The sequence below is a fragment of the Pleurodeles waltl genome, chromosome 3_1 (assembly GCF_031143425.1).
Source record: "Pleurodeles waltl isolate 20211129_DDA chromosome 3_1, aPleWal1.hap1.20221129, whole genome shotgun sequence".
Taxonomy (NCBI): Eukaryota; Metazoa; Chordata; class Amphibia; order Caudata; family Salamandridae; genus Pleurodeles; species Pleurodeles waltl.
The window spans coordinates 370,418,240-370,433,222 of NC_090440.1; positions in this window are offsets into that span (position 1 = coordinate 370,418,240).

Consider the following 14,983-nt stretch of genomic DNA (forward strand, 5'->3'; position numbering starts at 1 on the left):
TTGCATAAATCCAAGCCTGAATCTGTAATTAAACCCTTACCTATATTTCAGACTGGGGTTTTCCTTGTATGGCCAAATGGGTCAAATTGTCATTTTAAATTGTGCTGTTTGAGATTTGATTCTTGATTTCTCTACCCGTATGCTGGGTGAGAAGACTCATTGACCTCATTTAGAGCATAACCAGTAAATGCTTTAGCACCATCTTGCACCACCATTCAATTCCACATAATTTCTTCCTACTCTTTTCACAACTTTGGGCTCAGAAAAGGTGGCTTTGCCTTTTGCAAACACATCATGGTTACTTAACATTAACTATCTTCCCACCGACACCACAAAATGCTTAGTTCTGAATTTCTTATCAAAATTGTTCTTATATGAGTCCTGTTTATTCAAGACTTTTGTTTTATTTATCTTCATTATTTTCACCCTTTTCATTACTTGTGCATGGGAATAGCCAACTTTAGCTTTCTCCTTTTTAGCAATTCAAATGATGATTAACCAGTCGGAAATGTATACTGGTTTGATACGACCACACCATTTGCTTTACATGGTCCACAATAGCCCTGACATTTACCACAGCCATCTGAATGCTTTCCTTAATTATTCTGTCTACCCTCTCCAAAAGACAGTTAGCCCTGAAATTGTACACAGCTGTCCTGAAAAGCACTATATTTCTTGGCGACAACTATTAACTAAGCTTTGCAGACCAAAACTGTGGACCATTGTCTGTCACAATTTCTTCAGGATAACCGTCATTGAGATAAACTGTCTCCATGAACCATATAACAGTTTAATTGTTCCCTCACCTACAAATTTTAATTCAAACCACTCTGAATAGTAATCCACTGTTACAAGAACAAATCTGTTGTCAGTGTCCATGAAATCCAATGGGCCCATAAAATATCCACAGCTAACTCCACCCATACTCCCATGTGATAATACACCAGCTCATGAGTGTGAATATATGTTTAGTGAATGTTATCGTTGTTGATGCATAGCAAACACTCCTTGATTATTTTCTTCACATCCTCATTACCGAGCTACTAAAATGACTCCCTGATTGTGCTTTCGATTTTGCTTCTGCCCAGTAACCATGATACCCAAAATCCACTACTTTACTTTAATTTTGCACCTCTTCCTACATCCCGTTCATCCTCATAGAGTTCATCCTTAACACTCACGTAACCTTGCCATCCATCTACATGAGAAGACCATTCTTCTTTGATCAATTTACTCAGTGACTTTAACTCTAGCTGCTATCCATCCGTAATCTTCTGAATCATCACTGGAAATGTTACATAAATTACCATCCACTCTGATTCTTGACAAAGTATCAGCAAATACATTCTTGTTTCCTGAAATACCTGCACAAACTCCTCAAGATTCACTAACCATCTAGTAATTTATGGTGGCATTACACCAGAGCCTTTTGTAGAGAGCAAATTAACCAATTGGTTGTGATCAGTTCTTACAGTGAATGGTATGCCCCATATATGTTCAAACGTGCCTACTGACAACCCAGAAGACTGCCAATGCTTCTCTTTCAATGAAAGAATAATGCTGGTCAATATCTGATAATATACAGGAACCCCAGGCAATTATTACTTTTTCACCATCCTGTACTTGTGACAAAATGCCCTCCCAACCATAGGCATTGACAACAGTTTTAATCATTGTGTGAAGTTAATTTCAAGTTATGCCCAGTGGATGGCATGGTGTTCTCAGAGACGGGCCAACATTATAGTTCACTGTGTTGTTTAGGCTGACTGCTGTTAACCATTGCTATGCTTGCGTATTCATGCTCACTTGGCAGCCCCCAAATGAAGGGGAGTGGAGGAAGGCACTTGACTGTCAGAGTAGCAAGGTTGAACACACACAGATTTCTCAGGGAGGTACTGTTGGGAGCATGATCTCACAACTAAAGTCAACCAACAGCCACATTCCAATGCTTGCCGTTTGGAAAGAGAAAGTACTTTTTTAATTACGAAGCAGTACCCAATAGTGCGCAATTCATTCCTGCATGTTCCTGTTCATGAATCGCTTGTAGGCATTACATCCCTCTCGCTCACCATCTCCCTTTGACCCTACAAACTACATTTTGTAATGCATTTAGTAGTGCAGTAATAGTACTTCTAAAGTAGCACAAAATGAAATGTATAAACAAATCAAGGGGACCTCAAAATTGAGACTCTCCAAATTTACCTCAACTGGATCTCCCAGAATTTACTGGATTCGACACAGTGCTAAACCTCAGTTTAATGAGGCAATGTGTCCCTGCAATAAGACACCTCTCGAAAAACCAAAACCAATACAACATTTTTCTTTAGATAATTACAAATTGAAGAATAACTTGGGACCACTCAATAACTGATTTCTGGAGCAATGAAAAGTTAAAGATTGTATTACAAAATTAACCATGAATGCTCTCAAATGCAGTTATACTGAGTATGTACAAATGAGAAAATATTCTAAGTCCCAATGGGGAGAAAAATCAAAACAGAAGGGACAGCATCCCTAGCAGTGTTAAGGAAAGCTCTGACTCACCTCCAAAATCACACCAAAATCCTATGTAAGAATTGATTTTGGCGGCTCAGCTCCGAAATCAATTCTTGCAAAGGAAATACAAACTTTTGCAGAGTCATCATGGTGTGAACAAATTTATAATTTCTTTAGCAAATCAGAGTACATGAAAAATAAACATAATGACCTCAACTCTATCCCATTTTCTTGAATAGTCATTCAGCACTCTCTATACACTAATATGAATTGGGAAGTTTTCATAGAGTAAATGGCGCTACCTGCCCTTGATTAACTGAATTACTAGCCAGATGGTGCACTGAACAGGGTGAAAACCTCAGAAATGCCCTGTGATCAGCAACACAGTTCCTGATAAATTACCTTAATTGTTTTCAGGCACTTGTCCAGCTAATATCTCACAACTGATATACTTTGCAATATATATTCAATATTTATTTTTTACACCCATTAATTCCCAACACATCATCTGAAGTACAAATTACAACATTTTGATGAAGGCGTCCTCTTCTATAATATCATAAGTAACTTCAATCGTATTATAGTTCTTGTGGTGGTTTTTAACAGTCCATACAAAACATCTTCATAGTATTCACAGCGATCCTTATAGTATTCCTTGAAAATTCCTCTAGATATCCATCCAGGTCCAAATCATGTGAGTTCCGTATCAAATATTCGAAATAATTGGCCTAAGCTCAGCTGTTTTAGATATCCACATAACATCAGCCAACACGTGTTCTGTCAGGGAAATCTCCCAATAGACTACATCAGGGCTGCAATGGTATATGACATACAAAGAAAATGTAATGTACCAATATACAATATTGTTGTATTGAATTCACCCTTGAGTAATCAGTGAAGGGTGAAAGAAACTCCAATATTTTGTATCCAATTACGTGATCTATATGTGTATATTGTCCCTCATTATAAGCTCCATGATGAAATAATAGACTTTAGTATTAAATAATTTCATTTGTGTATTCATAAGTGTGAGTATATTTTTGAATGCTATAGTATTGGCCTTATTCACCACTTTAAAATCTCCCCGTGTACATGCACACACCCGTGAATAGTATCATATTCACCCTTATTATGTTCTCCTTCCTCATATTTGATCAAGCAACATGGCGTCTCTCTGTTTATATCTTCAGTTGTCTGAAATACAAGTAACCAATGTACCTCCTGTGTATTATTATTTCTAGTGTATCATTCTATAAACTCTTAGTAGGTCTGTTAAGTTTTGGATATGTTTAACATAGATGTTATACATTACTCATAGAACAAATTAAATGAATTAATTAATACTATTCATACTATCTCCAGTGGAGCTTGCAACCATATATATATATGCCAACACTGTAATCCACAATTGATTATGTTCTCCAATATGGTTAAGTAACTATCTCTATGTACCCCTACTGCCACTATTGTAAACTGGACCCGCTTTGTCTGCCCAACTTTGAATTTGCAAACGTTCAAGTTAACCAATATGATCATAAGTTGAAGGCAAGTTTCAAATTACAGAGGAAATGCTATATCACCCCTATATATTGTGTCAACTGAATCCGCTTACCTAATTGGCAGCCACATTGTGTACTTTTTCCTTTCTGTGAGTACGTTCATTCAAAACGCAGTAATTTAAATAGCATGCTATGCGTGTTGTATATGCAAGCCGATAGCCTCATTCCAAATAGTCCTACTTCAGTTATGACCTCCCTCCGAACAAACAATAAACATAAAAATCTGACCAGAATACTAATCTTCACTGTGTGTGCTGTGAGGTTTGTGATATATTCATATTGATTAAGCTCTGTATATAATCATAACACATAATCTAAAATTGGATAAATTAATTAGTATTATCCCTACTGACGCTGGTGTAACTTGAAGCCATATTAATACGTTTACACTTTTGATTTCCGCCCCATCACATCCTTCAATATGGTTGGCTATATGTGTCCATACTGACGTTATTGTATATCGAATCCACTTTGCCTGCCCGAACTTAAAGTTACACTAGTTTTAAGTTCTCTAATGTAGTTATAAGTACACAATGACTTCTAAACTTCCATGAACTCACTCTATCACCCCTAAAGATTTGGTCAACTATATCCGCTTACCTAATTGCCTGTCGAGGTGTGTTCTCGTGTCTTTCATGCGATGCGAGTACGCTCATCAAGAAACCAGTAAGCATACAGCATTTAAGTAGCTGGCTCCGCGTGTTGAATACGCGAGCACCTAACATTATTCTGATTGTTCCTATTTCATTCCCAACCTATCTCCGAACCCAAATTTAAAATGAAGAACGGACTAAAGAATCATTTCTATCTGTGTCTGCTGTAAAGTTTATGATATACTCGTGTCTCAGGCTATTACTGTATTTCCTCTTATATAAAGTCACAACTTGTAGTATTTCGCTGATATAAATGTAAATGATAAGTCAATCTTGTAGCTGTAGAAAAATTAATGAAATACATACCTTATTTCAAGTTTCCTATTGTAGTTTGAACATACAGTAGGAGAACTGCATAATTTATATCTATGATATTGGACCATTAATTCTAGATGAAATTGTAACACCCATAATCATCAAAACTTGTTTACGAACATATTAATTAATAATAACATTGCAAGTCATATTAATGTTTTTTTTATTTGATTCAAACCAATATAAATACATTTATCACTTATGCATTACAAATCTTGTTAATCCAAAAGAGATTGAAAGAATTGTGTGTGCATGTACCACAGATTGGTCCATAACTTATACACCTAAAAAATACTCCAATTCATGGTCCGTGTTTAGACCTTCTTCTACTGCTTGTAATTTCATGATACATAGAGCTTCCCTGCGTCTAAGTTGTAGCTCTCTATTGCCTCCCCTAGGGTCCATAGGGATATACTCTAGACCAAAAATGTTTATGTTTTTAAGATTGTTTTGTTTAGCACATGATAGCATATGTTGTACAATTGGATATCTCTCATCCTTTTGTTTCAATGCTCTCAAGTGTTCACCAATTCTCATTCTTAACAGACGTATTGTACTCCCAACATATATACGTTCACATTTGCATCTAATAATGTATATTACATATTTCGTGCCACAAGTCATGCATGATTTTAGTTTATGGATGTTTCCATTGCTATCAACATATTCATTTATGCCATGACAGGCCCATTTACAAAACCCACAATGGCCACATTTAAAAAAAAGTATATTCTGTTCAGTAAGCCAATTCTCCTTTGCTTTCGGTGTTGAATAAGTGCGACATAGCAAGTTCTTCAATGATCTACCTCTTCTATATGTAATTTGTGGACCAGCCAAAGTAAATGTATTCAAAAGACAATCTTGTTTAAGAATGCTCCAATGTCGTTTCATCATATTTCCTTAAGATGTGTGCACAGTCAGTATAGTCCATAATCAACCGTATTTTGTTAGTATCATCTTCTCGATATTTTCTGCGTGGTAATAAGGTATCCGTTCTCTTGATTCTCTTCACTCTATTACATGCAACATCAATAATATTCTTGTTATATCCTCTCTGAACAAAATGTGATGTCATATCCTGTAAGCATACCTCAAAGTCTGCATCCCTACTACAATTTTGTCTTGCCCTCACCAATTCCCAAAACGGAATTGCTTGTATCTGGTGTTGTGGGTGTGCACTAGAGGCATGTAATATGGCATTACATGAAGTAGGCTTTCTATATAGTCTGCTATGAATCTGGTCTTCATTGATAAATAATTCCACATCGAGAAATTCTATCTTCTGTTTACTGTATTGATAAGTGAATTTAATATTCACATCATTATTGTTTAAATGTTCACAGAAGCCTATGAGTTGTTCAGTACTGCCTGTCCATATTATATAGCATTCATCAATGAAACGTCCCCAATAAAGTATGTAATCTTGCCAATCTCTGGCTCCAGGTCCCCAGACCCACCTCTCCTCAAACCATCCCATAAAGAGATTGGCATAAAAAGGGGAGAATCTGGCTCCCATCGCCACCCCTTGTTTCTGTCTATACCATTTCTTATTGAACAGAAATACATTATGGTTCAAAATTAACTCCACCATATTCAGAATCATTTCAGTGTGTTTAAGCAAACTTACTGATCTGCGATTTAACATATACCTCAATGCTTCAAGACCTACCTGATGTTTGATACTCGTATATAGTGCCACCACATCCAAAGTTACTGTCATCATGCCTTCCTTCCATTGTATGTCCCCCAACACTCCTAATATGTGTTCAGTATCTCTAATATAGGATGGTAAGTTGACTACCAATGGCTGTAAGAACATATCAACAACTTCTGAGATTTTCTCCGTAGGTCCCCCAATTCATGAGATAATTGGTCTTCCAGGGGGAAAAGGATGATTCTTGTGAATTTTTGGTAGTGTATAGAAGCATGGATACCTAGGTCGATCTACCTTCAAATAAATATATTCTTCTTCATCCAACAATCCCTGCTGATGCCAATTCCCTAGTAGATTATTAGTTAAATTGAGAAGACTATATATTGGGTTGGAGGGGAGAATTTCATAGCAATCATCATTCAGTAGCTGACTATAGATTTCCTGATCATATTCTCTTTTGTTCATAACAACTATGTTGCCCCCTTTGTTGGCTTGTCTGATTATTATGTTCTCATCATCTTGTAACAATTTTAGTGCCTGCCACTCTTTACTAGTACGATTAGTCCTCCTTTTCCTATTCCTTATTTTGAACATGTGTTTTTTATAGTCCCTACTGACCAATTTGTGAAACACTTCAATATTGCTATCATTGCCCATTTTCGGTTTCCAATTGTATTTCTTCCTCAAACTACTCATCTCATGTAAGTCTGAAAATATATTAAGATCATTTAGCAGTTTTTGAATGATAGTAGGTACCTCCTCATAGTCCGTGATGGACATTATAGTTGCAGCATCATGGATATCTTGTATTGTCAATTCACTATATTTCCTCTCCTTATTCAAAGGATTAGAGTTTTGTCCGAGTTGTTTATTAATCTCAAAAAAGCTCTTCAGTTTTAAACGTCTCACATATTTATAAAAATCAATTTGTAGCTTACAGAAATCCCCCTTACTAGTAGGACAAAAACCTAATCCTTCACTAAGCAAAGACACCATGTTCGTTGTTAGATGTTTGTCCGATAAGTTAATTACATTTATTTGTTGTCCTATCGTGGGGCTTGTGTCTTTCTGTCCCAAGACCTCATTCTCATCCCTCCTCTCTGTGTAACCTTTCCTCCCTCTGTGACCCCTTCTGGTCCTCCTGTTGTTTCCCTTCTTTGTTGTCGATTCCCTTGCTTTATTCTTAGCATCTTCTGTAAAAAATAACTTCCATTCGTAGAGTCAGTACTTGTACCCACTTCTCTACTAACATTATCAATCATACGTGTTTGTCCACTTCCTACTGAAGATGAATCAGAACTTGAGGAAGATATTGAAGAAGTCTTAGTAATAGTTCCCTTAGCTAAGTGATCATTTTTTAGCAAAAGTAAACACTCTACCATTTAAATAATCCCATTAATCTCTTTTTAACTTCCTCGCTTTTCTTTGTTTGATTTCTTCCTGATGTTGAGTTAAAATCTCATTCAATATTGTATAGTTTGTTTCTATTGCTTCCACTAATCCAGTATCCTTGATTTCTTGTTCTAATGTTGCTATTCTGCTTGTAATTTAGAAACTTTTCTATCAGCACTCTCAATGAGAATATCCATTAGTCTCATAGAGCTTGATGTTAGTTCCTTATCCACATGTGTCAATAGATCCAAGTCCAAATCATCGTATTTTGGGTAGATCTGTGACCTGAGACCCCTGGGGATTCTATTAAGTTTCTTATACTGTTTTAATGTCACCCCATCCCACCATCTTGACATTTCAGTTTTTTTCAATCTTTCTAGTCTCACAAATGTATCCGCTAAACCTTGTTTGTGTGTCTGATTTCCACTTTTAATTGCTTCATGTACAGTGCGACCTCTCAATAGTTTACTGAATAGTTCCTCCGCCATTTTTTCTCTCTCCATCATATATGAAAATATTGAATAACCAAGGTGGAGCTGCCTACTCTCAAATATACACTAATATGAATTGGGAAGTTTTCATAGAGTAAATGGCGCTACCTGCCCTTGATTAACTGAATTACTAGCCCAGACGGTGCACTGAACAGGGTGAACACCTCCAAAATATCCTGTGATCAGCAACACAGTTCCTGATAAATTGCCTTAATTGTTTTCAGGCACTCGTCCAGCTAATAATTCACAACTGATATACATTGCAATATATATTCAATATTTATTTTTACACTCATTAATTCCTAACACATCATCTGAAGTACAAATTACAATATTTTGATGTAGGCGTTCTCTCCTATAATATCATAAGTAACTTCAATCATATTATAGTTTTTGTAGTGGTTTTTAACAGTCCATACAAAACAACTTCATAGTATTCACAGCGATCCTTATAGTTTTCATTGAAAATTCCTCTAGATATCCATCCAGGTACAAATCATGTGAGTTCCGTATCAAATACAGTATTCGAAATATTTGGCCTAAGCTCAGCTGTTTTAGATATCCACATCACATCAGCCAACACATGTTTCGTCAGGGAAATCTCCCAATAGACTTCATCAGGGCTGCAATGGTATATGACATACAAAGAAAATGTAATGTACCAATATACAATATTGTTGTATTGAATTCACCCTTGAGTAATCAGTGAACGGTGCAAGAAACTCCAATATATTTTATCCAATTACGTGATCTATATTTGTATATTGTCCCTCATTATAAGCTCCATGATGAAATAATAGACTTTAGTATTTAAATAATTTCATTTGTGTATTCATAAGTGTGAGTATATTGTTGAATTTTATAGTATTGACCTTATTCACCACTTTAAAATCTCCCTGTGTACATGCACACACCTGTGAATAGTATCATATTCACCCTTATTATGTTCTCCTTCCTCATATTTGATCAAGCAGCATGACGTCTCTCTGTTTATATATTCAGTTGTCTGAAATACAAGTAACCAATGTACCTCCCGTGTGTTATTATTTCTATAATAGGGTCGCTCCCCCTGCCGCTGCAGCTCCTCCAGCTCCTCCAGGTTCCTGAGTTCCTGAGACCCACCTAACAGTAAGTACCCCCCACCTCCCAGCCCCTCGCTCTGCCCCGCGCTACTCACCCTCTCTCCTGCTCCTGTTTCTTTTCTTCTTTTCTTCTTCTCTGCTCTTCCTCCTCGCTCCTCGTCTGTAATCTTCTGCTGTACTCTTCTTTTCCCCATCTTCTCTCTTCTTCTCTTCTTCCTCATCTTCTTCTGTGGTCTTCTACCTTCTGTTCTTCGTTTTCTGTATCTTCTTCTGTGTTCTTCTGTGTTCTTCTGTTCCCTGTTCTTCCGGTCTTCCGTTCTTCTGTTCTTCTGGTCATCTGTTCTTCTGTTCTTCTGTTCTTCCGGTCCTCTGGTCTTCTATCTTCTGCCTTCGGCTCTTCTGCCTCCTCCGTCTTCTTCTCCCCGCGCCTGCCCTCCTGCTCCTACCTCATCCCCCCCTCACTCGCATCCCCCTCTCTATCTCCCCTATCTAACCCGTTCACTATCTACCTCCCTCACTCCTCCTATCTACCTATCTCTCTATCCCACTATCTAACTCCCTCACTCTCCACCTCCTCCTATCTTCCTATCTCTCTATCTATTTCCCTATCTATCGATTTCTCTATCTATTTTCTCTATCTACTTCTCTATCTTTCCCCCCCTTCCCGCCACCCCCTCTATTACCTATCTTCCTATCCTCTCACTCTACCTCTCACCCTCACCCACCTCTACAACCCCCCCTCCCCTAACTTCACAACCCTACTCCTATCTTTCTCCCTAATCTCCTAAACCTCCTAACTCTCACCCCCCTCCACCCTTAAACCCCTCTCCCCCAGCTCTTCTCACTCTACCTGTCCCCCCCTCCCTCGCGCTTTCCCGCCGCGACCTCCTGCACGCCCCAGCTCCCATTCGCCCCCAGCTGACCCCTCACCCCCCCCCCCCCTCCTACCTCATATGGCGGCTGCGGCGCGACAGTGGTAGCGACCCTTGACCCAAGGGTAGGTCGCTCCCCTTGCCGCTGCAGCTCCTCCAGCTCCTCCAGGTTCCTGAGTTCCTGAGACCCACCTAACAGTAAGTACCCCCCCACCTCCCAGCCCCTCGCTCTGCCCCGCGCTACTCACTCTCTCTCCTGCTCCTGCTTCTTTTCTTCTTTTTTTCTTTTCTTCTTCTCTGCTCTTCCTCCTCGCTCATCGTCTGTAATCTTCTGCTGTACTCTTCTTTTCCCCATCTTCTCTCTTCTTCTCTTCTTCCTCATCTTCTTCTGTGGTCTTCTACCTTCTGTTCTTCGTTTTCTGTATCTTCTTCTGTGTTCTTCTGTGTTCTTCTGTTCCCTGTTCTTCCGGTCTTCCGTTCTTCTGTTCTTCCGGTCTTCTGTTCTTCTGTTCTTCTGTTCTTCCGGTCCTCTGGTCTTCTATCTTCTGCCTTCGGCTATTCTGCCTCCTCTGTCTTCTCCCCGCGCCTGCCCTCCTGCTCCTACCTCATCCCCCTCCCTCACTTGCATCCCCCTCTCTATCTCCCCTATCTAACCCGTTCACTATCTACCTCCCTCACTCCTCCTATCTACCTATCTCTCTATCTCTCTATCCCACTATCTAACTCCCTCACTCTCCACCTCCTCCTATCTTCCTATCTCTCTATCTATTTCCCTATCTATCGATTTCTCTATCTATCTATTTTCTCTATCTACTTCTCTATCTTCCCCCCCTTCCCGCCACCCCCTCTATTACCTATCTTCCTATCCTCTCACTCTACCTCTCACCCTCACCCACCTCTACAACCGCCCCTCCCCTATCTTCACAACCCTACTCCTATCTTTCTCCCTAATCTCCTAAACCTCCTAACCCTCACCCCCCTCCACCCTTAAACCCCCCTCCCCCAGCTCTTCTCACTCTACCTGTCCCCCCTCCCTCGCGCTTTCCCGCCGCGACCTCCTGCACGCCCCCGCCCCCCAGCTCCCATTCGCCCCCAGCTGACCCCTCCCCCCCTCCTACCTCATATGGCGGCCACTGCGCGACAGTGGTAGCGACCCTTGACCCAAGGGTAGGTCGCTCCCCCTGCCGCTGCAGCTCCTCCAGGTTCCTGAGTTCCTGAGACCCACCTAACAGTAAGTACCCCCCACCTCCCAGCCCCTCGCTCTGCCCCGCGCTACTCACCCTCTCTCCTGCTCCTGCTTCTTTTCTTCTTTTCTTCTTCTCTGCTCTTCCTCCTCGCTCGTCTGTAATCTTCTGCTGTACTCTTCTTTTCCCCGTTTTCTCTCTTCTTCCTCATCTTCTTCTGTGGTCTTCTGCCTTCTGTTCTTCGTTTTCTGTATCTTCTTCTGTGTTCTTCTGTGTTCTTCTGTGTTCTTCTGTTCACTGTTCTTCCGGTCTTCCGGTCTTCCGTTCTTCTGTTCTTCTGTTCTTCCGGTCTTCTGTTCTTCTGTTCTTCTGTTCTTCCGGTCCTCTGCTCTTCTATCTTCTGCCTTCGGCTCTTCTGCCTCCTCCGTCTTCTTCTCCCCGCGCCTGCCCTCCTGCTCCTACCTCATCCCCCTCCCTCACTCGCATCTCCCTCTCTATCTCCCCTATCTAACCCTTTCACTATCTACCTCCCTCACTCCTCCTATCTACCTATCTCTCTATCCCACTATCTAACTCCCTCACTCTCCACCTCCTCCTATCTTCCTATCTCTCTATCTGTTTCCCTATCTATCGATTTCTCTATCTATTTTCTCTATCTACTTCTCTATCTTTCCCCCCCTTCCCGCTACCCCCTCTATTACCTATCTTCCTATCCTCTCACTCTACCTCTCACCCTCACCCACCTCTACAACCCCCCCTCCCCTAACTTCACAACCCTACTCCTATCTTTCTCCCTAATCTCCTAAACCTCCTAACTCTCACCCCCCTCCACCCTTAAACCCCTCTCCCCCAGCTCTTCTCACTCTACCTGTCCCCCCTCCCTCGCGCTTTCCCGCCGCGACCTCCTGCACGCCCCCGCCCCCCAGCTCCCATTCGCCCCCAGCTGACCCCTCACCCCCCCCTCCTACCTCATATGGCGGCCGCGGCGCGACAGTGGTAGCGACCCTTGACCCAAGGGAAGGTCGCTCCCCTTGCCGCTGCAGCTCCTCCAGCTCCTCCAGGTTCCTGAGTTCCTGAGACCCACCTAACAGTAAGTACCCCCCACCTCCCAGCCCCTCGCTCTGCCCCGCGCTACTCACCCTCTCTCCTGCTTCTTTTCTTCTTTTCTTCTTCTCTGCTCTTCCTCCTCGCTCCTCGTCTGTAATCTTCTGCTGTACTCTTCTTTTCCCCGTCTTCTCTCTTCTTCTCTTCTTCCTCATCTTCTTCTGTGGTCTTCTGCCTTCTGTTCTTCGTTTTCTGTATCTTCTTCTGTGTTCTTCTGTGTTCTTCTGTGTTCTTCTGTTCTTCTGTTCCCTGTTCTTCCGGTCTTCCGGTCTTCCGGTCTTCTGTTCTTCTGTTCTTCCGGTCTTCTGTTCTTCCGGTCCTCTGGTCTTCTATCTTCTGCCTTCGGCTCTTCTGCCTCCTCCGTCTTCTTCTCCCCGCGCCTGCCCTCCTGCTCCTACCTTATCCCCCTCCCTCACTCGCATCCCCCTCTCTATCTCTCTATCCCACTATCTAACTCCCTCACTCTCCACCTCCTCCTATCTTCCTATCTCTCTATCTATTTCCCTATCTATCTATTTCTCTATCTATCTATTTTCTCTATCTACTTCTCTATCTTTCCCCCCTTCCCGCCACCCCCTCTATTACCTATCTTCCTATCCTCTCACTCTACCTCTCACCCTCACCCACCTCTACAACCCCCTCTCCCCTAACTTCACAACCCTACTCCTATCTTTCTCCCTAATCTCCTAAACCTCCTAACACTCACCCCCTCCACCCTTAAACCCCCTTCCCCCAGCTCTTCTCAATCTACCTGTCCCCCCCCTCCGTCGCACTTTCCCGCCGTGACCTCCTGCACGCCCCCGCCCCCCAGCTCCCATTCTCCCCCAGCTGACCCCTCCTACCTCATATGGCGGCCGCTGTGCGACAGTGGTAGCGACCCTTGACCCAAGGGTAGGTCGCTCCCCCTGCCGCTGCAGCTCCTCCAGCTCCTCCAGGTTCCTGAGTTCCTGAGACACACCTAACAGTAAGTACCCCCCACCTCACAGCCCCTCGCTCTGCCCCGCGCTACTCACCCTCTCTCCTGCTCCTGCTTCTTTTCTTCTTTTCTTCTTCTCTGCTCTTCCTCCTCGCTCCTCGTCTGTAATCTTCTGCTGTACTCTTCTTTTCCCCGTCTTCTCTCTTCTTCTCTTCTTCCTCATCTTCTTCTGTGGTCTTCTGCCTTCTGTTCTTCGTTTTCTGTATCTTCTTCTGTGGTCTTCTGTGTTCCTCTGTGTTCTTCTGTTCTTCTGTTCCCTGTTCTTCCGGTCTTCCGGTCTTCCATTCTTCCGGTCTTCCGTTCTTCTGTTCTTCCGGTCTTCTGTTCTTCTGTTCTTCCGGTCCTCTGGTCTTCTATCTTCTGCCTTCGGCTCTTCTGCCTCCTCCGTCTTCTTCTCCCCGCGCCTGCCCTCCTGCTCCTACCTCATCCCCCTCCCTCACTCGCATCCCCCTCTCTATCTCCCCTATCTAACCCGTTCACTATCTACCTCCCTCACTCCTCCTATCTACCTATCTCTCTATCCCACTATCTAACTCCCTCACTCTCCACCTCCTCCTATCTTCCTATCTCTCTATCTATTTCCCTATCTATCGATTTCTCTATCTATCTATTTTCTCTATCTACTTCTCTATCTTTCCCCCCCTTCCCGCCACCCCCTCTATTACCTATCTTCCTATCCTCTCACTCTACCTCTCACCCTCACCCACCTCTACAACCCCCCCTCCCCTAACTTCACAACCCTACTCCTATCTTTCTCCCTAATCTCCTAAACCTCCTAACACTCACCCCCCTCCACCCTTAAACCCCCCTCCCCCAGCTCTTCTCACTCTACCTGCCCCCCCTCCCTCGCGCTTTCCCGCCGCGACCTCCTGCACGCCCCCGCCCCCCAGCTCCCATTCGCCCCCAGCTGACCCCTCCCCCCCTCCTACCTCATATGGTGGCCGCTGCGCGACAGTGGTGGCGACCCTTGACCCAAGGGTAGGTCACTCCCCCTGCCGCTGCAGCTCCTCCAGGTTCCTGAGTTCCTGAGACCCACCTAACAGTAAGTACCCCCCACCTCCCAGCCCCTCGCTCTGCCCCGCGCTACTCACCCTCTCTCCTGCTCCTGCTTCTTTTCTTCTTTTCTTCTTCTCTGCTCTTCCTCCTCGCTCCTCGTCTGTAATCTTCTGCTGTCCCCCATTTTTTCCCCGCCTTCTCTCTTCTTC